This window comes from Ambystoma mexicanum, chromosome 6q (genome assembly GCF_040938575.1).
Source record: "Ambystoma mexicanum isolate Mex_15411 chromosome 6q, UKY_AmexF1_1, whole genome shotgun sequence".
Taxonomy (NCBI): Eukaryota; Metazoa; Chordata; class Amphibia; order Caudata; family Ambystomatidae; genus Ambystoma; species Ambystoma mexicanum.
In genome coordinates this window covers 1,061,925,571-1,061,949,853 of record NC_090937.1, presented here as the reverse complement: position 1 = coordinate 1,061,949,853, position 24,283 = coordinate 1,061,925,571, and the positions used below count along the sequence as shown (strand labels likewise).

General features: G+C 41.1%; 1 protein-coding gene across 3 annotated transcripts in view; it reads right to left on the bottom strand.

Annotated features, from left to right (window-relative positions):
- The window catches only part of SGCZ (sarcoglycan zeta), a 6,780,780-nt gene that overhangs the window by 2,676,982 nt on the left and 4,079,515 nt on the right, over window positions 1-24,283 (bottom strand). The gene's annotated exons all lie outside the window — the stretch shown is intronic.

Below are 24,283 nucleotides of genomic sequence, written 5' to 3'. Positions count from 1 at the left end.
TTCTCAGTGGAAGTGGCATTACTTTAAGTTTAAATTTTCCAAGTCAATTAAAAACAATGAAATAAAACAACTAACTAAAACAAATAAGTAATATAACAAGTTAAAATAAATAATTAAAATAATAAATACGTGGAACTTCATATGCCGGAACTTTTGCTTTGTCTCTTTTGGTATGTCCCGACCAGCGATGTTATTCGGTTCATCCGAGTACTCTTTCATCTTGGCAATCTTGAATCCACAGTATTCATCTCTTTTGGCATTCCGGTTATTTTGTCTTCACCTCCACCTGGAGGCAGGCATCTTTTGGTCTTCATCCAGGGGACTCCAGGACTCCATCGTCTCCCGTGGCCTCTGATCCCGGAAACTCCGACCAAATAATGTTAATTGTCTAAATCAAAATAGAAAATAAACAGATTAAGTACATAGCACAATACTAACTTCATCCTTTTGCCAAAAATAAAACATGCTTGGTAAAAATACTTCGTTTTTTTTTTCTTTTTTCTGAAATTAAACACAAGTTAAAAGAAAACAAACACATATAAAACAGCATTCAATATTTAACACACTTTCTCTCTGCACACCAACCACGAGCTTCCGTTATATGTGCATTTATTTATTTATTTATTTATTTATTTATTTATATTATATATTTTCACATATATTACAGTGTTTATGTGCCATCCTAACAATCAACTTTTTTTTTTTTTTTTTAACTTCTTTGTCACTGCCTCCTGATCACACCCATTTATTTTCTCAAGGGACTCTATCCGTTTCCACATGCTCAAGCTGCCTGATCTCATGTCTGGGATGGCATGGTTTGATTTGATTTACATGGACAAACTGCTCTATTGCTGTTTCACCTTCATTTTTCAAAATTTTATACACTACAGGAGAGACTTTATCTATAATTCGAAATGGCCCCTGCCAGGCTGCCAGAAATTTAGAATTTTTCTGTTTACTTTTTCCAAAATGAAACTTGTACACCTGATCCCCTACATTGTATTCCTTTACTGATGTCTTTTTGTCATAATATGACTTAGCACTGTCAGCAGCTCTTTCCAGATTTCTCTGCACAAAAGCAAATGCATGTTGCAAATGCCTCCTCAGTTCATCAATATATTCATGAACTGTGGATGCACTCACTAGAGTTTGCTCATGTGTTCTGTATAGTAGGTGTTGTGGTAACACCATTTTCCTACCTGTTAAGACCTCATGGGGGCTAATACCTGTTGCTTTGGCAGGAGTCGACCTGATTGCCATCAAAACCAATGGTAAACGCAAATCCCAGCTGGAACCTGCTTCTGCCACAAATTTCTTTAAAATGTCCACAACAGACCTATTGCTTCTTTCAACTGTACCTGAAGACGCCGCCCGATATGCGATATGTAGTTTCCTTTTCACACCTAGTATTTGCCATACCTTACTCATTAGAGTACTTGTGAAATGACTTCCTCTGTCTGACTCAATTCTTTGTGGCAACCCAAACCTTGAGAACACATGGTTCACCAGCAATGTGGCTGCTGTTTGCGCACTACAATCTGGTGCGGGAATGCACTCAATCCACTTTGACATCAAACATACCACACTCAAAATATAGCGGTGTCCCCTGCTCGACCTTTTTAAAGGACCTACATAGTCTATTTGCAAATCTGACCATGGGAGAGTTAGGCCTCTTTTCATCAATGGTGCTCTATGCATTGGTGAAGCAGGTTTAAATTGGGCGCATACTAGACATCCTCTAGTATATAATTCCACATCTTGGGACATATGTGGCCAGTAAGCATAATCTTTTAGTATTTCTAATGTCTTTTGTGAACCTCTATGGCCTGCAGTTATGGCATCGTGTGCATGGTGTAGCATTAGTCCTCTGAATGAAAGGGGTACTACCCACTGTATTTGCCCTGTTATGGACTCTCTAATCATGAGTCCATCCTGTAATCTAATTCGTGTTTTGTTCTTTAATAACACCCTCAACTCTTCTTTTCCCATACAATCATTTTCTGTTAAAGGATTTTGTTCAGGATCTATCAAATGATTATAATAGATTCCTAAAATTTGATCATTCTTTTGTGCCTCAATCAAATCTTGGTCTGGCGTGTCATGACTCCACTGCACCACCGGTTGATCTACCTCCTTTGGTGCTTTAGAACGTGTGACTGCATCAATTTGTATTTCACCCATTAAATAATCAATAGGTAGCAATTCTCCCATCACAGCCCCAATCTTAGCCAGATGGTCTGCCTTATCATTTCCCTCCTTATCCTCTCCTGGTGTTTTTAAATGCCCACGAATTTTTCTCCAGTATATTGTTAAATTATTTTCTGACACCAATTTGTCTATGGCTTGTATCATTTTTCCATGTTTAAGTGGCTTTTTGTTGTATGTAACCATGCCTCTTGCTTTCCAACCAGGCAAATATTCCACAAAGCTATTCCGTGCATAGTCAGAATCAGTCACCAGGACAATTTCACTGAACTTTTTATCAACTGCAGTAGCAATTGCTTTATAGATGGCTGCCAATTCCGCCACCTGACTGCTCCTATCTCCAATCCTCATCCCTATACTAGGAACGCCTTCACATTTCAACCAGACATTTCCTATTCCTGCCACTAATTGTTTATTACTGTCATTTTCAATGTGAAAAGCACAACCATCCACATATACAGTTGGCAAATCCTTGCATGTTTTTTCATCAAAAGCTTTGTGTGGTGATTGTTCAAATTCCTGTAAACTAGCTTCCACATCCATTTCATTTGTTATTTGTTCAGCTGCACAGTCATGTAAGTCAGCTAACCCTTGAGCAATTGGGCTCTTTTTATTTTGTCCATATCTTACTTCTACGGGAAAACCTTGTAATGCCAGTGTCCATGAAGTGATTCTGGATTGCGCTAGATTGCCTGATCTAATTCTTTTACTCTCTAAAAATTGCAAAGGTTGATGATTTGTTTCAATAATCACCTTTTCTCCCTGAATAATGGGGCGGAAATGTTGTAGCGCCCACACAGTGGTTAATAGGGCCTTTTCGCATTCATTAAATTTCATTTCAACTTGGGAAAATGCCTTACTTGCATATGCAATGGTTTTGTGATTCAAATCGTGTTTTTGTGATAACACTGCTGACATACAATGTTCAGAAAAACCTATTTCTATAAAGAAATCCCTGTCCTTTATGGGGTATGCTAAACATGGTGCCTTTACAAGACATTCCTTCAATCTAGCCACTGCATCAGACTGCTCTCTTTCCCATCTCCAGGGAGTATTTAGTTTAAGCAGTTTAGTCAATGGTTGAGTGATTTCTGCATAATTCTCAATGAACTTTCTGTTATAGCCTGTCATCCCTAATAAACTTTTTACTCCTTTCACATTTTTAGGATCTTTTAATCTTTGTATGGCCTCTATTTTCTTCCTTTGTGGATTTAGCCCATGTTCAGTCACTTCATGCCCTAGAAAGTTCACTTTTTTCTTGCACCATTGTGCTTTTTGCAAAGATACTTTGGCGCCTGCTTTCTGCAATTGGCCAAGCACATGTCTTATTTCATCAAAATGGCTTTTAAGGTTTTCATTTTTTATCAAGACATCATCCACATAAACTATTGTCCCTCTTTCCGCTGCATCCGGCATGGCCTTTCTCAAAAATATGCCAAATTCACTCCCACTATTGATGTACCCGAACGGAGCTCTAAGCCAGGCATATTGAGTCCTGTCAAATGTAAAGGAAAATAGGTGTTGTATCTCCTCTGCCAATGGCACACACCAATATCCAGATGTGAGATCTAACGTGGTAAATACATTTGAACCATGTATCTGAGCTAGGCCCTGATCAATGAATGGTAGTGGCCATCTAGATACTGGTACTCTTTTATTTAACTCTCTTAAGTCTGCACACAGCCGCCATTGACCATTTGGCTTTAACACACCTAAAATAGGCGTATTGGATGTGCTATGAATGGGCCTAATTATTCCCCGTGATTCCAAATTTTTAATAATCTCTGCCAATGATTCTAAACATGCCAGCGGTAGTCTATACTGGCGTACAAACACTGGATTTCTGCTACAACCTTCTGGTAGTGTGGCCACATGTAAATCAGTTAAACCACAATCATAAGCATCTTTTGCAAATACATCCTTAAACTCCATAAATATTTCCCTCAGATTGCGTCGATCCTCATCGCTGTTACATGCATCCGCTAAGGAGATCTGCTCTTCTACCATTCTGGAAAATTCTGGAAGCTCTTCTGGTAAAGGAATCTCAGCGCTTTCCTCTAACTGTGTGGCTGTGTCTTTTTGTAGAGCTGCCACTTTCAAATATTTTGGCATATCAGCTTCCACTTCAATGGGCTGATTTCCTGTTTCATTTTCATTTAAATTAAATATTATGCAATCCTCTTGATGGCAGCACACTGTCTCATTTGAATCATAAGGATACACAGAGTGAATTTTAAATATTCCTTTGGGCTGAGAGTCCAGGTGTTCTGGCAACTCGCCCTTGGCATCTACATATTTTTCAGGAATATTCCCAATCACCATGTTATTTAAATCTGCCGTATAATGTGATTTTTGTATGGCCATTCCTAATGGGGAGTTTTCCTCTAAATGAACGTCCTGACAACCTTTATTATTTACCATGATTTTTACAGATCCCTCACCAATGTCTACCAATGGAATGTATTCATAATCCAGGCCTTGCTGTTTTATGGATTCATTCAGGCATACAAATGCATCAGAGCCTTTCATCTGCTGTCCATTTTTGCATTGCAGTGTTATTGCAAACTGTTTTGTAAATGCAGGAACAATAGTATTTTTCCTCATTTGTAATTCGACTGCATAAGGAACTAGTTGTGCACAATGATAAGCCCTTCTTTTGTCTTCAAATTCAGGCGCCGGCCCACCTAGGCGTGACCATATTTTTTGATTAAGGAAATCTAACACCATACACATTCTGTGCATGATGTCATTGCCCATGTAAAATTCATTTTGTGCTCCATTCACTATCCATACATTATGGTAAATTGTTTTCTGCCCAATGCTAATTTTAAGCATGCATCTGCCTGTAATTCGGTTTTCAAAGTCTGGACTGTCCAACCCAGAAACATATTGGTTTTTAATCCTAAATTTCGGGATTTCTTCCCTCTCCATAATTTTTTGCAACAATTTCTCATTAATGAAACTCCTTTCATGTTCAAGCGCTAAAGTGGCTTTTATTGTTTTAAGATAATCATTTATACCAGCGTGAACCCATGGTTGCTCATCTTCCATGTGTATCTCTGCCAGAGTGGTAATGTGTTTTTCTGAATCTGTTTTAGGAACAATATTCTGTTTGCATGTATTCTCTTTTAAGTAAAAACGTAATGTGTGTTCATCTATAGCAGTCTGCCAATCTTTCCTTGGGTCCAAGTATATTTGTACAGGTAGTTTTTCATTGTCGCTCTGATCTTTGTCTTGACACATTAATATAACAGTGACACTAGGTATGCAGCTATTCTGGAGATATACCTCCACAGCATCATTTGTTTTGGCAACGGTGTGACATTCTTTTATATTGCTGTTTTGTGATTTTAGTTTCTTAGGCCTCAATGGTTTTTTGGTTAAGGACCACAGCACTCCATTCACCCCATCTATGAGAGGAGACAATCTTTTCAGGCAATCTGTCCCCATCAGAAATGGAATTTCACAAATAGATGTGATCAATACCTCTTGTTTCATTCTGTGCTTTCCTATTTTTATGTCAACCTCAGTTACACCTATGATGGGCACCTCCTCCCCATTAAAGTTATGCACTGGGCCTTGATTTGCCTTCACTGTGATCTGACTCTGGGGAGGCCTCCCTTCATTGATACTCTTTACCAGCTCCTTGGACATAATTGTGGCCTGTGCGCCAGTGTCAATCATAGCAAAGGTGTGGCATTTTTCTTCTACAGTGATGGGTGCATAATATCTGTCCTCAACTTCCTCTAATACACATAAGAAATGTGAATTCTTACTGATTTCAGGGCTCACCTTTCTCAGGTCTTTTTCACTTTTGGCTAAGCACATTGGTAAATGAAAAGACATTTTTCCCTCCTTTTTACCCATTTCTGTGCGAGGTATTTTATTCATTTCTCCATGTTCAGAGGTTTTTTGGAGTGTGGCCACCGTTCGCCCATCCATCTGGGTAACATCAGAGACCACATTACAACCTTCCAACTGAACATGTGTCACAACATCATTCAGCAATTTGTCATTTTTTAATTCTGTGCATTTGTGATCATTTAGTATAATACCAGCCCTTTCAGCCTCTTCAAAAATATGTGGCTCAAAGAATTTTTCAGGTGATTGACTTGTACCCTCCTTGTGAGTATTTCCTTTTTCTGTCTGTGTTTGGTCATTGTTTTGCTTGCCCAGGGAAGGAGCTATGGCATCCCCACTTACTCCCTGTTCACTGGTATTCCCCATGCATGAGTCATTTTTCTTAAATCTGTCCCTTTGTTCTTTTGGAATTCCTAATGTTTCTTTTTCATTTGTGCAAATCTTTACTGTTTTATTTAGCTCTAAGTTAAACCGTACCTCTTTTTTAGAAGTATTTACACTTTCCATCACAATTTCATTTACTGGTACTTTCATTTTTAATCCATTAGTCATCTCAGAGTCGTTATGCAAAGTTATATCAGAGCAATCTGTCATTTTGGCACTGCAGTTATCATGAGTACTTAGTCACTTTTCGGAAGCCCCCCGGTCATTGCTATGGCCATCAGCCCCCTCTTTGGAAGGTTGTTTTTGCGCTGTATAGAGCTTTCCTATTTGCTCAGCTAACATTTTCACTTGGGCCTCAAGGCATTGGAACCTTTCCACCTCTCTAGGATCCTCTTTCTGTGGCCTAGGTCGATATTGGTTGTTTTCCCCCTGATTGGATCTATTCTGATACCTCTCAGTTGATTGATACCGGTTGGGATGGTTTCTGAACTCTTGATTCATTTGTGGAGGGGAGCGGGTTGCACCCATCCTTTGATTATAGTCCCCTGGTGGGGAATCATTGTACTGGCGTGGACTGTAGTTCACGTTTTGCTTCATGTCCTGTCTCTCAGATTGTGGGTACTGGCCCCTATATTGATTTCCATTATCAGTAAATCGATCCACATATCGGGGCCTATCCTGATTACCATATATCATGGTGCTGGGATCAAATCTGCTCTGTGTCCCCAATGACTGGTAGGGACCATCATTTCTTTGATCTTGATTTTGTCTCTGGTTATTGTTCATACCTGCCATATCAGACCGGTACCTTACCCGGGGTCTATCTCCTAAATATCTAGGGCTGATGTAGCTCTCTCTATTACTAGGATCATGTGATTGGAACATTGGTACAGGAAATGGCGATCTTTGTTGATTACCCCTTTGTTCAGGTGTCACATTATTTTTACCTTGGCTTTGAGCAGACTCAAGGGACATTTTGGCTGACCTGATTTCCATTACTGTGGCTGAGGGTTCTTTAGATTTAGGCCTAGTATCTTTCATTTTATCACTTTCTCTACCCTGACAATAGAGTACCTCATATAGCTTGGTGCTTTGATGTACAATCCATTCAAGGGACTTGTCACGGTCAAATTCACGGACCAATTGGGATATGATGTCTTTCTGTAGCCCATAGAAGTATGCGGTTTTAAACTCATTGGAATTTGAGTCAAAAGATACATCAAAGCGAGAGAATGCTCTTTTTAAGTCTTGTAAAAATTGGCGAGGTGATGTATTAGGTCCAGCAGTAATAGTGTACGCGACTTTCTTTGCCTCCTGCAATGACTGAAAAGGAGAAAAATGACGCCTAATTTCTTTTTCAAACTCCAGCCATGTCATATTCTGCTGTTCATTTAATCCCCTTATGATGCTGGCCGTCGGGGCATCTAAAGTTAAATGAAAATATTGTCTGTACTGTTCCTTAGGTATCTGGAGCGCTTTAAAAATGTCATGCACCGCTTCTAAGTGATCCTCAATGCAGCATTCACCTCCCTTTTTAAATGGTTTGATCAGGGCTTTAATGGATTTCATTATTTTTATGGGGCTACTTGTTGCAATGCATGGAATTGCACTATTTTGTGATTCAATCCTGTTTTCAGGTGTATGAGATTGGTGGCTGCCCCCAATGGGAGTATCAAATCCCCCAAGGGCGCTGCAACCAAGTTCAGTCACCGGCCCAGTCACTGGGGCACTAGCTCTTTGGGCAGAGCTAGAATTCACCTCCACTCCATTGAATGTGGTACCCTGCCGCCTCTCCTGGGACCTGGGAATGCACATTTGCTGTTCTAAGTCCTTACACTTTTTAAGGAGTCTGTTGGCTTCATCATGCAAATAATTATTTTCATCACTCATTTTATTAATTGCCTCCTGCATATCGCACATTTGCATTTGGCATTCATTGAACTCTTTATTTCTCTTGTCTCTTTCTTGGATCATTTTAATCATTTCTTGTTCTGCACTCTGGAGATCACCTTCTTTTTCGCAATGTTCTTTTTGTAAAATCTGCATTTCTGAAACAACCTCATCTTTATCCTGCCTAATGTGATCCACTAAGGCTTTTAAGTGTGTCAATTCTTGCTCACTATCTTCAAATTGTTTCTTGCTTTTGGATAACTGAGTATCAAAGTCTCTGCATTTTAATTGCATGTCTTTTTGGCATACATCCAATTCTGCTCTCAACATTTCCTGATTTTTACTTGCCCCATCTAATTCAGTCTTTAACCTGTTAATTAGCTGAGTATCATTCTCTTGCATTCGCAGGGACTTGTTTAAAATAAACCATATTTTGCCGCATAGCCGTATTAAACAGTCTTTCTCTGCACTTTTATCGGCTGCATTCAATAATCTTGTAAGGCAGACCTGAATTATGCTGCCTTCTGCAAAAATATTGTCTAGTTTTTCTTTCTGCACCTCACCCTGAATGCGGTTACTCCATTCTAAGGTACTGTTCGAAGACCAATTCCCATGTGCAAATAACTTTGCCTCTAAATATTGCACTAGATCTGAGAATGTGGTTTCCCTTTGTGACATTCTGAAATTCGTTTTTAGTGGCACACTGCTATTATAAAATGGGTTCCCTTTAATGTGCAAATGGCAGTGTGAGACACGCTTGCCACGCCCAGTAGGTACTCTATGATCACTTTCCCGGCCTGCAACGCACCATAAATATGTAGGGTATTTTGTGGAGATTTGGGGCCTGACGGTATTTTATTACCGCCGAAAAATAACTTAGCAATAATCACTCTTTGTATTCAGATTTGGCCATGTGCAACAATAATACAATGGACATGCATTATTTCAGCACCCAGACCTGCATATTTGGTATACGTGGTTGGTGGTATTTTGGTGAGCATAATTCCCTTGTTTTATTTGTGGCCCCAATGTCCAGAATCCCTTATCTTCGCTTAGATTTTTCGTGTGATCACTAGAGAGACCTCAGACCTGCATTCTAGAGATACCACAATTTCCAGTGATAGTGTTGGTGCGCCACCATGGGCAAACTCACTGACTTATTTACGACAGAGAGCTATATGTGGTAGTCTTGTGGTAATTTCCACTACCTTATATACGGTAGGGAGCTATGTTCAGAGAGTCTCTCTTCCCGTTGGCTCATGTACCTCCAACAAGTTATACTACAGTCACTCACAATTATTCATACTGATTCTGACATACACACATCTGTCTTAAAATGACCATTGCACTGTTTAAAAATCTCCCCACATCATTGGCATTGTAATGGTAAATAGAAAATAAACCACCCGTCTGTTTTCAAATATTTTCTGTATTATAAAAGTTGCATTTAGACATGATCTCATTCTTTACAGCAATAAAATGGAACAATCAAAGCATTTTCAATGACACACTGCAATTATAGTGGCGGAGAACAGAACTTAAATTGCAACATTAGCACTTGATTAAGACACGCACGGGACTTTCATTTTTCTACACTGACTGCATACTTTCGTGCACACACACAGCTCCCCCAGTTAGGTAATTACCTTATCTGTTCAGAGGCTTCTCTCTGTGAATGTGGCTCTCTTGGCTTAATTCCAGCAAAAAGGAACGCTTGCCTTCTCAAGCCGGGGTCATTGCCTGGAATTCTCAGCTTTTTCAGATAGGACTGCCTCTGCCAGTGGAAAGGTAATTCTTTCAGCTTTCCCCAGTCTCGACTGCAGCAGGACACCCCCACAGCCAGGTCTTCTCCCCAGTAGTGCAGAAAGATGTCTGCCTGTCTTTTTCCCTGCTACTGCCCACTAAAACTTTCCTCTCAGCCCTCTTTATGACGTGTCCCAATGAAATCCATCATCTCTCATCTTCCTACTCTTCAACAATAGCTTCGCTTATACATTTGCAATTGTTGCAAATCTGACTTCCTCCTTCCTGCCGTTACTGTGCACAACAACACGGATAATCAGGCAGAGAAGAGAAGAAAAAAAAATCTGCACACTCATTTAAATGGTTTTTAAAGTATGCCTAACTCTGCAGTAGAGAACACATTTTATTAGTGATTTATATTAAAATAAGGTTTTATTAGTCAGGTTAATGGTTAATATGTTAGCTGTTAATTTTCAAATGTGTCTCTAGCAATATAGGCATTTCAGGTGAAAAATAGTGTGCATTTTTAAATGAACACGTGTGCTTTTAACTGTAAAAATAGATTTGCATCTTATATGTTAAAATCGTTTTTGACTGAATAGTCTGTCTTTCCTTGTTAATCTGCTAACCCATATAGCAATGCACCGCACCCTTGTGGTGGTGCTGCAAAAATTTTGTGCTACTTGTGCAGTATTGCTGTACTGTGTACTGTAACACGCCAAATATCCTTACAGACCCCAGTTGGTTGTGGTACATCAGTCTGGATCTCATGCACATTTTGTGTGCTGAGTTTTCTTGAAGCATTTGCCATCCACATTCAAAAGACATGTAAAGGTATTTGCACTTTTAAAGTTTGGAAGTGATCATGATGAGTGTTTTTCTAGGACTGACTTGTTTCATTTTAGTTCCTCGAGGAATCTGCTTGCATAGATTACTAGGATGGCCCCCATCTGTATATATTTCCACATACCACTGTACTTTAGTTCAAATTGTGCCTTCAGATTTGAGAAAGTGTGGTTTTGCCTCCAGCAATGATCTTTTCCTCATTGATTAGTGTGCTCTCATTCCAGTATTGCAACCGACATGTTTAAGTTTCTTCTTTGATCTGCCAGATTCTAACATCAATGCCCAGGAGTAGCTGCATAGTGGCAGGTTCTGGAAATTGCAAGTTTGTTAAACAAAGCTCTTGCATTGAGTCTGGTAGCCAGTGATCTGTAGTCCTTCACCTTCTGTTGGCTATCAGTACTAATGCCAATGGGAGGCGATTATTCAAATGCCCCCCTACAACCATGCATACATACACCTTCATTACCTCTGTCTTTCGGTACCAGAAGTCTTGAAACTTGCTGCAACAGGACTCTGCATTGATAGGCTGGAAAGTGGGGTTGCTGGAAACATCAACCGCCAGTTGCTTGATGTATTTTCTTGGTCAAAAACCTTTTTGCTTTGATGCCTTATATTAATGTAGTAAACACGTTTTTCAACTTACTACGGTTGCTGTTACTCATCTGTACACTGTAGAAGTGGTACAATAATATGGTATGGTATATGTCCTTTATAACACACTTGTACACAAGTGTTTCTAGGTGTGACAGTACTATGTTGAGGTTGGTGGTGATTATTTTAATCATAATGACTTAAATGAATAGATTCCTTGATCTTCGTGAGATGCAAAGGTGCCTCTGACCTTATCCTGTGATGTTCTTGAGGATTTCATTCGCACCTCAGACAACGAAGGCTGTAGCCTTCGATTCTGCGTTATTAGACTGCTTTGATTCCAGCAGGGACGGTTCTGCTCTTCTCCTAGTTCAATGGATAGCCTCAGTTTAGCCATGCTTTGTTTGATTTAAAGAATGTTTGCAGGGATGTTCTATGTCACAACACCATTAGTAGCAGACTACCCCTAAGGAGTCTTGCGTTCCTTAAGCCCATTAAATCTCTTTGAAGTTGATGCAAATCTGCAAGACCTCATCCACGCGTTCACTCACTATGTTGAACAGCAGTCGGATAGCAAGCACCCGTTCATTCTACTCTTTTCTATTATGAAGATGTTTGAAAGATGCTATATTGTTACAATGCACACTGTGGAGCCCACATATATATGTTTATGCTGTCAGCTCGTTTTTCACTGAACCCCATCTTTTGCCTTGTCTGAGATATGTATGTTATTCCATATTATCAACTGACTTCTGTTCTTTGATACCTGTTACTGTCCTTTCCTCTTTCTCTCCTTTTGACATCAGAATAGGGTTGTCCAAAAGGTTGCACTTGTTGATAACATATGTGCCTCTCATTAAACCTGTCTGGTCATTCCTAGTGACTGAGTCTGACACACAAACACACATTTTTGTCAAGATCTTAGAATTGATAATGATCACGATCACAGAGCAGTAATTCATGATTTATTTTGTCACCTATGGGTTTCTTGAGTAGTGTTATCTCTTTTGATGATTCAATTTAATGGGCAAATAAATATGAGGCCTTTTTTTATAAACATCAATTAGCATTGGTTTTAGCAAATTTGGGAATATCAAACAGACGCCTCCCAGCATGCCATCCAACCCGTCGTAATTTTGTCGGCAAAGGTGCCCGCACTAAGTTCTGGAGCCTATGATGCTGGTAGCTATATGAGTAGTCTCCATTCTGGGCCGCTGAGTATGTTGTGCTTTCTCATTTAACAACAAGGCATCATTCATCATTACAGGAAAACGCATATTGGGCAGTTTTTCTCTGTCGGTCTCAATTTTCGTGAGACTTGAATTTGCAATTATTTTGTAAATCACGAGCAAGCACAAACTATAAGAGTTATTTTTCTTTAGGATACATAGGTTATTTATTTACCTTGTACTACCTATTGCAATCATAATATAGTTAATTGTTCAAAATTACCACTTTCACAATTGTTCTCTGTACTAGATGTATACAAGGGCCAATTACACATGTTTTCCACTATGATTCAGAGCATACTGCCGGGAATTTCAATTTGCCATAAATGAAATGTAAACACACATTATCATGTTTGACAAAATCATACGGACCTCATAAATGTGTTCTTGGAAACCGTTATTTGTTTGAGCACTTTCCCAGAAACTGCAGCAGCAAAGATGTATTGCTTTATGCTGCCATCCTCACATGTTGAGAAAATTCGCATGTTAACCCCCATAAAATGCTGCTTCCTGAATCAATGTTTCACAATATACCAAGGCAGGTGTATCACAGAGAGGCCATGAACCCCTCCCATTAAAAGATATAGGAGTCGCATTATAAGCAGTAATTTTCCTCTAGTCTGCATGTTTGGGTCTAGGTACTCCGCCCGAGTATGGTAGTGTGGTAAAAGAACGTAACAGTAATTCCATTGCATACACTTTTCTGACAGTAACGGAATTACTGCCATGTTTCCCACACTGCCAAACTCTGATTTTATATGTAAAGTGGATGACTCACCTCCAGCAAGAAGGTGGAGGTAAATCCTACATGTTACCTCTGAAATTCAGTAGAATTACTGTTGCAGAAATACGACTCATGGTAATTCCACCAACATCTCCATGAAGTCCCATGGACTGCAAACATGGGGAATTACTCTGCCTTGCCACCACTTGTAATAATGTGGTAAGCTCACAGGGCCGAGAATCAGCAATGGTGAAAGAATGTGGCATTCATTGGTCAAATTACAGCCAAATTACTGACAAACTCATATTGAGGCCCTATAGTTTCTTAGCTTTCCTCTGCTCACCAATTAATAGTATTGGGAAATATATAAAATAACACAATTATTACCTGCTATATATGGAAGATTTTCATGTGTGTGTTTAAACACTTTTAGCCTGATACACAGGACTTTTATAATGGCACAACCCATTAGGAAAACGTTCTGTAAATCGGGCCCTATATATTTAATATAGGCACATTATATATGCAGAATGCGAGGCAGTCCAAAATAATGTCATTTCCATGCACTTAAGTAGTTTAATTTGTTTTTCCCTAAATGCTGTGCAAGGTTCAACAATCATGTTGCTGCACTATTGTGAGTTTCACCAGGGATCAGTACTGTCCATATTTATTGAAAGGGGACTCAGTGGAACACTGAACAACTCTCAGCTTAACTCCAATATGAGCTGCCTTCAGTTTGGGGTGTAAAACACATGATACCTGATTCCATGAGCGGGAGAAGATCCTGATGTTGAACTGAATATCGTTTAGTGCATTGCCACTTTCTCCACTTAGAGTGTTTGTGTACTGCAGGTTTTAGGTATACCTGGGTCGTGAGGTCAGATTTCTAAAAGTTCTCCTTTGATCATCTGGTGCCATATTGAATTCAAACTCTCCTTGCTGGATTTGCATCCAGTTCCAGACAATGAAATCGAATGCCCAATTGCAAACACATCTTCTTTCCTGGTTGGATCAGAGTTAATGATCTTCAGCTGTTTCTGAATGCAGCTGTAATACATTCAGGACAGTTGTGTTTAGAAGCTCCAGCTGTTTTGTGCAAGGAGTATCTAGGTTGCTGCAGCATCACCATCCACTGCAGCTGCAACTGTGCAGCTGTAAAACACTGGAATGGCTCCTTGAATTTGGATGAATGATCAGTACTACTGCATTATAACAGAGGTGCAGCTCTAATAGCAGAGGGATGGAGATGGATTCATCAATGGAGCCAAATTCCTCGGGTGTGTCTAGACCTGTCCTCAGCTTTTGACTTGTAGATCACATCCGACTTTTATCAGCATTACAGGTCAATGCAGCATGCTCTAATAATGCCATCATATGGCTTGGATCTTTTCTAGATGGCCGTATGGCGTGTGTAGTCATGGACAAAGCATCATCCCCTCAATCCATGATCACGTGTGGTGTGCCAAAAGGTGCCTGCTTGTCACCCTCATTGTTCAATGTATATATTTGCTCCTTATGCAAAGTATTGGAAGATTCTGGGATGGTGTTTGCAAACAACGCAGACGACACTCTGCTCCTCATAGAACTAACAGGCAACGTATCTGCTTGATCTAGAGAAAGTACTGAAGGTTTACAGCATGATTAAACATTGGATGAACACCAACTGGCTATGTCTGAATAGCTCAAATTTTTTGCTCTTCCCATGACTGAGAAAAGTTAGATCCCTGTTTCTCCAGCATTTGTATCGAAGAAAATGAGATTAAAGTGCAAGAAAAGGTGAAAACTCTTGGTGTCTTCTTTGAGGCCTCTTTGAGAGCTGACGCCCAGGTATACAGTGTTGTTAAAAAGTCTCAATATCACTTGTGTCTGTTGAGGCTAGTAAGGCACTACATTTCCCCTAAAATGTAAAACTCTTGTAAGAGCAGTAATCATGCCTAGATTGGATTACTGCAATGGTCTTCTCTGTGGTGCCAGCAAAATGAATCTACACAAACTTCAGGCTCTACAAAACGATGCTGTTCGTATCGTAAGGAAGGTCTCCAAAAGAGAGCGTGTCTCATGCTACGGAAGGATCTTCACTGGCTCTGATTTCAGCCAGAATCACGTTTTAATTGAACACCTTAGCACCACAGTGTGTTTTTGGTCTGGCCCTGCACTACCCGAAAGAGTGTGTAAAGCTGCAACAATCCTTATGCTCAACCAGATCTGCAGGAACCTCAAGACTGAACTGTTCCAGTCAAACAAACAAGGGCTGTGGGTCGCTCGTTCCCTCTGCATGCGGCTAGGGCATGGAACTCACTTTCAGCCAATCTTCGCATGGAACAGAGTCTCTCTGTGTTCCGTAAAAGGCTGAATACCCTGCTCTTTGCTGAACATATCCCTCTTCTTTCATACAACACCCTTTTCTATAGCTTGTCCTGTGACATTATTGTTGTCTGCCGTGCTATATTTGCACTTTGATGCCTGTGGGTTTAAGCGCTATATACATTTGTAAACATAAACATAAACAAATAAAGGAGGCACTTGTTGAAGTGTGGGCTTGTGAGGCAATACCAAATGACAAAGTTGTAGAAACCCTAGCTTTTTTGTTTTTTAATATAATTAATACAAATTATTCTAGGAATTCCAACGCAGAAAGGGTGGTCGGAATACTAGACCCCCCTTTCCTTAAAGCGCCATGCCAAAGACATAGTGACACATGTTCCCAATTGCATCAGTCTCCTGATGTGCAGAACCTGTTCTCCAATGGCACAGAGCAGGGTCAGAAGTCACAAGTGTGCATTTGACAGCTGCTGTGAGAGCCATGTCACTGTGTGCAGAGGCTGCAATTCAAATGTACACCTCTGTTCAAAAACTACATAATGACGAGAAATGACAATCCTGGTGGCAGATTAATCTTTAAACATAAGCCTGAGTTTGGCGTAGGGCGGTTGGTAATTTACATAATCATTACTTTACGAGGTCAAGTAACACCTCTCCCTAGCAAGACAGCCCCTTAGCAGTTTTAGTGGGAAACATAAATCAAAGGGCATACCCTACAAAAACGGGCTAGACTCACACGAGAATTTTGCATACCAAAGAGTCTTGGATGTTATGCGTCTCAGGGTTAGTGCAGTCAACCAGAGCTCTGGGCTGTTGGGGAAAAATCCAATTTTTTGTTTCTCTCTGTACCTCTCTTTCCTGTCTCCTCCACTTCCTTTAGCAGAAAGTATGTTTGTTGTGATTCAGGAAGGCAAAGACCACTAGTCACAAGGACAGGGAGTGGACCCGCTTCTTTCTGTTCAATCACCTGTGAACTTATTACTACCAAAGAGTGTGTCCCCAACCCATTTTTGATTCATTCCTAGACTGCAATAAGAATTCATTTCCACATCTTTTGGGAGAGTTGTTTTTTCCTGAGTTTAGCACCAATGAGGTGCAGATTAAGTGTTCAACGGCAGTCACACTCTCCAATCGCTTCTAGGGCACATTGAGCGTAACCTGCTCCTGAAGCAAGACCTGCCTTTCCTTGAGCCACATTGATACCCAAGTACTCGCTGGAGCATGTTCTTATAATCCCTACAATGTCGTGCATATCCTGACATTTTATGGAAATCTCAAGAAGGATACGTTCCTGGATATATATGTAATACCTCTGCTTTTTAGGGCAACCCCTTCAATATGTATTTATTTATTGTGCATTTGTAAAGTCCTTATACATCAAGCAAATTGTGTTTTAAAGCTCCCACAGGGTAACAGGGAGGGAACATGGGAAAGAAAGGCAAATATACCAATGAAAGATAGAGACAGCCCTACTAGGCCTGGTGACCATTCAGAAGGTGCAAGTGCAGAAAGAGAAGGGGTGAGGAATGGGGGGGGGGCATGTACTAGCTGTACCAAAGAGGGAGGTGCTAGGGAATAAGCAGCTGTTAAGTGACTTGGTAAGAATGGTCAGCTGTCAATAAATAAGTAAGTGCAGGCCTGCGGTGGCATATGCCAGTGGGTGCCAAGGCAAGTGCTGGGAGTGGGCAAAGGCTGAAGGTGATTAAGTGTGGGGACCAGGACTCAGGAGGGCACATAAGGCCCCTGATCACCATGCTCAGCAACTGTGGGGTTTAGCAGAGGAGGGAGGAAGGAAGGGAGGAGGTGAAAATAAGCTCTTGAGTAGCTTCTGGAATTTTAGGAAATCTGGCTCAAGACGAAGAGGGAGGGAGAGGCTGTTCCATAGGAGGGAGCCTGCTGAGGAAAGAGTTTGGCGACAAGCTCAATGTTTAGTGAAGCACTTGACAGACAGAGAGTTGGTGCCAGAAGAACGTAAAGATCTGGAGGGAGAGTATTTTGTGAGAGCCAGGCCCAGACAGCCTTGTGGATGATGCAGAGGGATTTGAATTTGATCCCTGCAGCAACCGGGAGCTACTGGAGAGATTTTAGTGCTGGAGAGATGCAGTCCCTGGGGCAAAGGATACGTCTTGCAGCACTATTCTGGAATAGCTTTAGGGGTGGTAGAGAAGAAGAGGGTAGATTGAGAAAAAAGCTATTGCAGTAGTCTTGCCTACAGAGAACCAGAGCTCTAGACACATTGAGCTTCTGGGGGAAAGTGAGGCAAGGAAGAATTCCTTTTAGGAGGTGTAGTTGAAAGTGGGCCTTCTTGGCACAGTCCTGAGTGTGAGGGAGGAAGGAAAGCGAGAAGTTGAAGATGACTCCAAGGTTCCTGGCTCAGATGAAGGAGAAGGGGTAGAGCTCATAGAAGATGGCCAGAGTGAGGGGACGATAGAGGAAGCAGGAGCCCGAATAGGAAGGATCTCAGTCCTGCAGGCTATGAGACAGAGTCCTTTTGAAGTACAACAGCACCGGATGGCAGTCAGGAATGATGGAAGAAGTACGGAGAGGATCAGAGGAAAGTTTGAAGAAGAGTTGTGTGTCTTCTACATAACATTGGAAGTTGGGGGAGAAGGTTGAAATGAGATGTGCAAGTGAAGCAAGATAGGTGTTAAAGAGCCATGGAGAAAGGTTGGACCCCTGGGGGACACCATAGGTGGAGATAGCGGCGGCGGAGGAGAAAGCGCCCAGAATAACCTGGGACGGACAGTCATTGAAGAAGGAAGTCAGACAGTCCAGTGTCCACTCCGAGATTCCCAGGGTATCGTGGAGCCATTTTATGAGGATGCTGTGGTTGACTGTATCAAATGCAGAGGAGAGATCAAGTAGCATGAGAGCAACTAGAGAGTTGGAGTCCAGAGATGCGAGCAGTTTCCCACGGGTGTTCAGAAGAGCAGTATCCGTGCCTCTGGATGCTCGGAATCCAGATTGTTGGTAGTCTAGGCAACAAACAAATTCATTCTACTGGGTCAGTTGGGGGAAGACCAGCTTCTTGAAGAGTTTCCCAAGGAGGAGGGTGATAGATATGAGATGGGAGATGGTAGCTGGCTGGACATGACGGGTCTGCAGTAGGTTTTTTCAGGAGGAGGACTTGGGAGAGAAGAGGTGAGGACTGCAGATGGGTTAGCTAGTTGCTTGCAGATTTGAAAGAGTTTAGTCATGTTGTTGGATGCACCAGAGACTGGAGCCTGTATGTGGGCCCTTTTGTTGGAGCAAATGGAGAGTCTGTATTGCCTTTGGAGCAGGCGGCATTCCAGTTTGTCAGAGGGTGAGCCTGAGGTCTGCCACTTGTGTTTCAGGGCTGCAAGTTTTGAGTTGTACCAGTTGTTTTGCGCTTGGAGGCATGTTTCAGGTGGATCCTCATGACTGGGGCAAGAATGTCAAGGGTGTTAGTGATGGCAAGATGGACAATGCTGAGAGCAGAGTCAGAGTCATGATCAACACACGTGCATCTGATGGCAAAACTCTGGCTATCGGAGGATATCTGTGCATTTCCTGACAACCTCTGATAATGGGAAAATGCGTGGGCATTTGAGCTCAGTCCCTAGTAGTTGTTATGCTCTTTAAATGTGCATTTTATCGTAGTCCCTAGAAATTGTAAGAATACCTGGTCATTTACTGACAATTGTATTACTACCTGTGCATGTGGTGAAATAAAGGGCCTGACTCACAGATTGTTTTGAAGATTGCACCATTATAAAACACTTCTGTGAATCAGGCCCAAATGATTTTGATCATTTGATGGCAGTCCCTACGTATGGTGTGGGTTTCTGGGAAGATACGTGAGTATATTTAGTAAGTTCTTCTGAAAAATGAATTGCCCCTTTCCTCTAGTCCTGTCTAAGCATGGGTGTGAAGGTTCAAGAAAAAATCAAGCCCATAGAACTTCAGGGGGCTGCCTCCTAGTCGACATCACAGGATTTTCCACGGGTCTGTGATAAAAGGATTTACTGGGTTAAACCATGCGTCTATATGAAGACAGCAGAGTAGAAACTTGGGACAGTTGACATTTAAAGAGGCAGGACCAGCTTAGCCTTGTTAGTGAAGGGATGTGTTTGATAGTTAGGATAGAGTAGTGTTGGAACAGTAATATGTCCTAGATACATTCTGGGAATTTCTTTGGAATTCTCATTGCATGGCTTGATGCACATGATTCTGCCGTAGAAGGCTAAAACACTGGGAACACCACATGCATTTAGTAGGCATAGGAAAAAACAAAATAAATTAGAAGTCCTTGTATATTTAACAGGCATAGGGAAGGTCAAAGCACAGACAATAATGTGTACATTGAGGAGGCCAAGAAGAAGAACATAGCACTGAGAACCCCATTTGCATTTAATTGGTATAACACATCCTATTGTACTGGGAATTTAACAGGCATTTACTAGTCATAGGAGAAGGCCAAGGCTCCCAGAACACACATGCATTTAGTAGGTGCAGTAGAAGGCAAAATCACTGAAAAACCCATTTTCATTTAGTAGTCAAAGCAGGAAGCCAAATCAAGGAGAACCCCAAATGTATTTAGTATGCAGAAGAATATGATTTCTAAGCACTGAGAGTCTGATTCGTATTTAGTTGGTGGAGCTATAGGTCATAACACTGAGAAACCCACATACATTGAATAGTTGGAGGAGATTGCCATAGCATTGAAAACACTGTGTGCATTTACTAGGAATAGATACAAGCCAAAGCACTGAGAAATCCATCGGCATTTGGTAGGTGCAGGAAAAGGCCTTTGCACTGAGATCTCCATGTGCAATTAGGTGGCTGGGGAGAAGTCCAAAGCATTGAACACCACATTTGCCTTTAGTAGGTGGAGCAGAAGGCCACAGCACTGAGAACTCCACATACATTCAGTAAAAGGAGATGAAGAAGGCCAAAGCACTGAGACTCCCACATGCACTTAGTAGGCAGAGGAGACAGACACAGCCGTCAGTAGTGCACAGGGCAAAAGATATAGGTCAGAGTGCACACTGCAGTTTTGTAGCAATTCGGGAGTTAACACTTAGTATATAACAGAAACAGGGTACATACCAGTCTGATCTTTGTCGAGACAGGTAGTCGCAGGAACAGCAGGAGCAAGTACTGACTGAAAGCAAAGTGACACAGAGAGGAAGAGAAGGCAGGCAGATATACTGGGCAACACAGATTGATCAGAATAAAGGGTATACTGGAATATAATAAGGGGAGAGCATGGAAAACCCTTGGGATCAGTACCAGCAGATTACTCAAAACAATCATGCAGCAACATCATGGATAGGACAAGCTGATGAGATGGTGTTACTCAGTATAAGGGTAAGCGGGAGAAATATACTGTGACAGGTGAGACTCTAATGGAGTAGACTAAGGCAACATAAATATTTGCCTTATCTGATCTCAACATAGACTAACCTAGGGATCACACTTTGTACAGATACAGAGCTGAGACATAACAGTGGGCCATTTGGTAATCAAGTAGGAAAAGTAAGGGGGATAGAAATAACCAAGTACAGGATAGGCACAGAAAAGAAGTAGAGAATATAAACTGTAGATAGAGGCTGTAGCCGAAAGGTATAGAAGCACTACTTAGAAGATACATGTGAAAGTCGGCATAGAGGAAATCATGGACCAAGTATCAGAACAGGAATCAGGGACTAGCAGGGAAGTTGACAGAGAAAGCTGCCACAAAGAAACTTGGAAACCTAATGTTCTAGGAATATCATGAAACATAAAGCATTAATCACAGAAAGGCAATAGGTCACTGGAAACTAAGTGAATACATGGTTCAGGAATCACAGTGCACTAGTCATAGACACGGAGGCTGCTGCCAACCCAGCAAATATGTGGTTCATGAATCTCAGTGCAATTTTCACAGACAAGATAAGGAGTTGCTGCAAACTCAGCGAATAGGTGGTTTAGAAAACTAAACCCAAGTGCAGTTCAGATCAATTTCACTCCACCTACTGCCTCTACATCAACGTCAATAAGCATAAATGGGCCTAATGGCCTCCAAACAACCAATAACTGAGTAAGTCTCTTTTAGTTTACTTGTATGCTGAAATCGAAAGTTATTCCCTGCAACAGTCAACACGTTTTTCAACCTTACATGGTCCTCTTCAGGGCCAATAGAGATATCTTGAAAATCCAAAACGTAACAACTCATGTTTCATCAAACAAACACTATAAATATGAAGGCTTGAATGTTTCAGAATTGTTCACTCAATCTTTTCTTCAATTTTCCCCAACACTTGTTGGCTGTTGCGGGGAATACATGTTGATTTCAACAGACAGCAAATTGAATGGAGAATTGTAAGTTATTGATTGGTTGAAGGCCAGTCGGCCCTTTTATGCTTATTGACTTTGACGTAGAGACAGTAGGTGCAATGCAATTGATTCAAACTACCCTTGGGTTTAATTTTCTTATGACTTTGTGCTAAAGTCACACTTTTGACTACATCAGTGCTGCTAACCACCCTCCTATAAGTTGAATTCAAATGTCTTGTCAGGCAAATTAGCTCAAACCTTGGAATAGCCACCTGTGGTTTTTGAGGGGTTCAGCAAACTAAGTACACTGAATAGCCGGTACTTAAACTATGGAAATAAGTCTAGTAAATGAAACATGGTATTATATTTCAGAGAGAAAGGGGGATAACAACTTTACCAAAAACAATGTTTTGAAGAAAGTCAGAAAAGCAGCATGAATACCATCAGAAAAATGTGTATCTTTAAGAGCAAACAGGACAGAAACAGGAAAGCAGCTACAGCAGGCAGGATTTAGTAGCCAGAAGCAAGATAGCATGGAAAGGTTAAAAAAGGCAAAACGCAGGAACTTCCACTAAAGGTAGTTGATAGAACATTCTCTGCTCCGTAAAGTGAGCTCAAGAAAGCCCTCCCAGCCAATAGCTCAACAGGTAGGGTCAGACTACACAGCCGACACTTTATTGGCCAATGTGGGCCAGTTTGAGAAGTTACTGAACTATGCAGCTAGTTTGACCAGTGATCCTGTATAATTATTCTTTAAAATGCACAATTTGCATCACATTTTATCCAAAAACTCCCCTTTGGATACTATTCAAACAATGTCACAAAAGGAATGAATTGCCATTTGCAAATGTGGGCAACTTTTTTATTGGTGCTCAAGACAATTGTATGCCCCAGTCTGACCCTGTCAACTGGGTGCTGTGTCCAAATATGCCCAGTGCAAGCTTCAGTATCTTGCAGCAGTGGACTGCAAGGAATGGCTCTCCAGCTCTTGGCAACCTAGCTTCCAGGTAGCTTGCAACAAAAGAAAGTAATCAGGGTCTCTCCAGTTAATTGCAGCTCATTAAAAGATAATTAATTTAGTATGCTTCCCCTACCCGCTGCCTTTTGACAACATAGATCTACCAGAATGCATCAGGTAGATCTATGGAACATGAAATTACTTCAAAACTGCAGCAGTAATTCAGGTAAATAAATGCCATGGCAGTTTGTGGGATTGAATGTGATAGTTATGCTATGAACAAAGTCTATTAATGGGTTCATACAGCGGTGTTGGGTAGCAGGCAGATAGAATACGAATAATAGCAATCTCAATAGGAATTTGAAACATATGCATTAAGTAGGCAGCCTCAAAGGACAAAGTACACAGAACCCCACCTGCACTTAATAGACAGAGGGGGAGGTCAACGCACTGAATACACCTTGTGGGTTTAGAAGGCAGAGGAGGCCAATGCAATGAGAACAACACATGCATTTACTAGGCATGGTAGGTCAGAAACACTGAGATCCAAATATGTATTTAGTAGCTAGTGGAGAAGACCAAAGCACCAAGAACCACACCTGCACTTAAAAGACAGAGTAGAAGGTCAAATCATTGAATATACCTTGTGGGTTTAGTAAGCAAAGGAGAACGCAAATGCAATGAGAACAACACATGCATTTTGAACAAGGCCAAATCACTAAGCACCCCATGTGCATTTACTAGAGGTCAAAGGCCAAAGCACTGAGAATCCCACATGCATTTACCAGGCAGTCAAGGTCAAAAGCACTGAGATCCAAATCTGCATTGGAGAAAGCCAATGCACTGAGAGCCCCAGTAAAAATACTAGGTAATAGAGAAGGCCATAACACTGAGAACATCACATTCACTTAGTAAGCAGCCGAGAAGGCAAATAGCATTGACTAGGTTTAGAGGAATGCCAAAGCACTGAGAACCCAGGAGCATTTAGTTGGTATATAACAAGGCTGAAGCACTGAACACCCCAGGTGGTGGAGAAGGCCAAAACCCTTAGTACCCATGTGCATTTTGTGGTCAGAAGAGATAACCAAAGCAATTAAAACCCCCATGTGCATTTACTAGGCATAGAAGAAGGCCAAATCACAGAGAAACCCATGTGAATTTAGTGGGCATAGAAGACTGAAGCTCTGAGAACCACATATGCATTGAGTAGGTGGGGAGGGGCATATAACACTAAAAACACCATTTGTATGT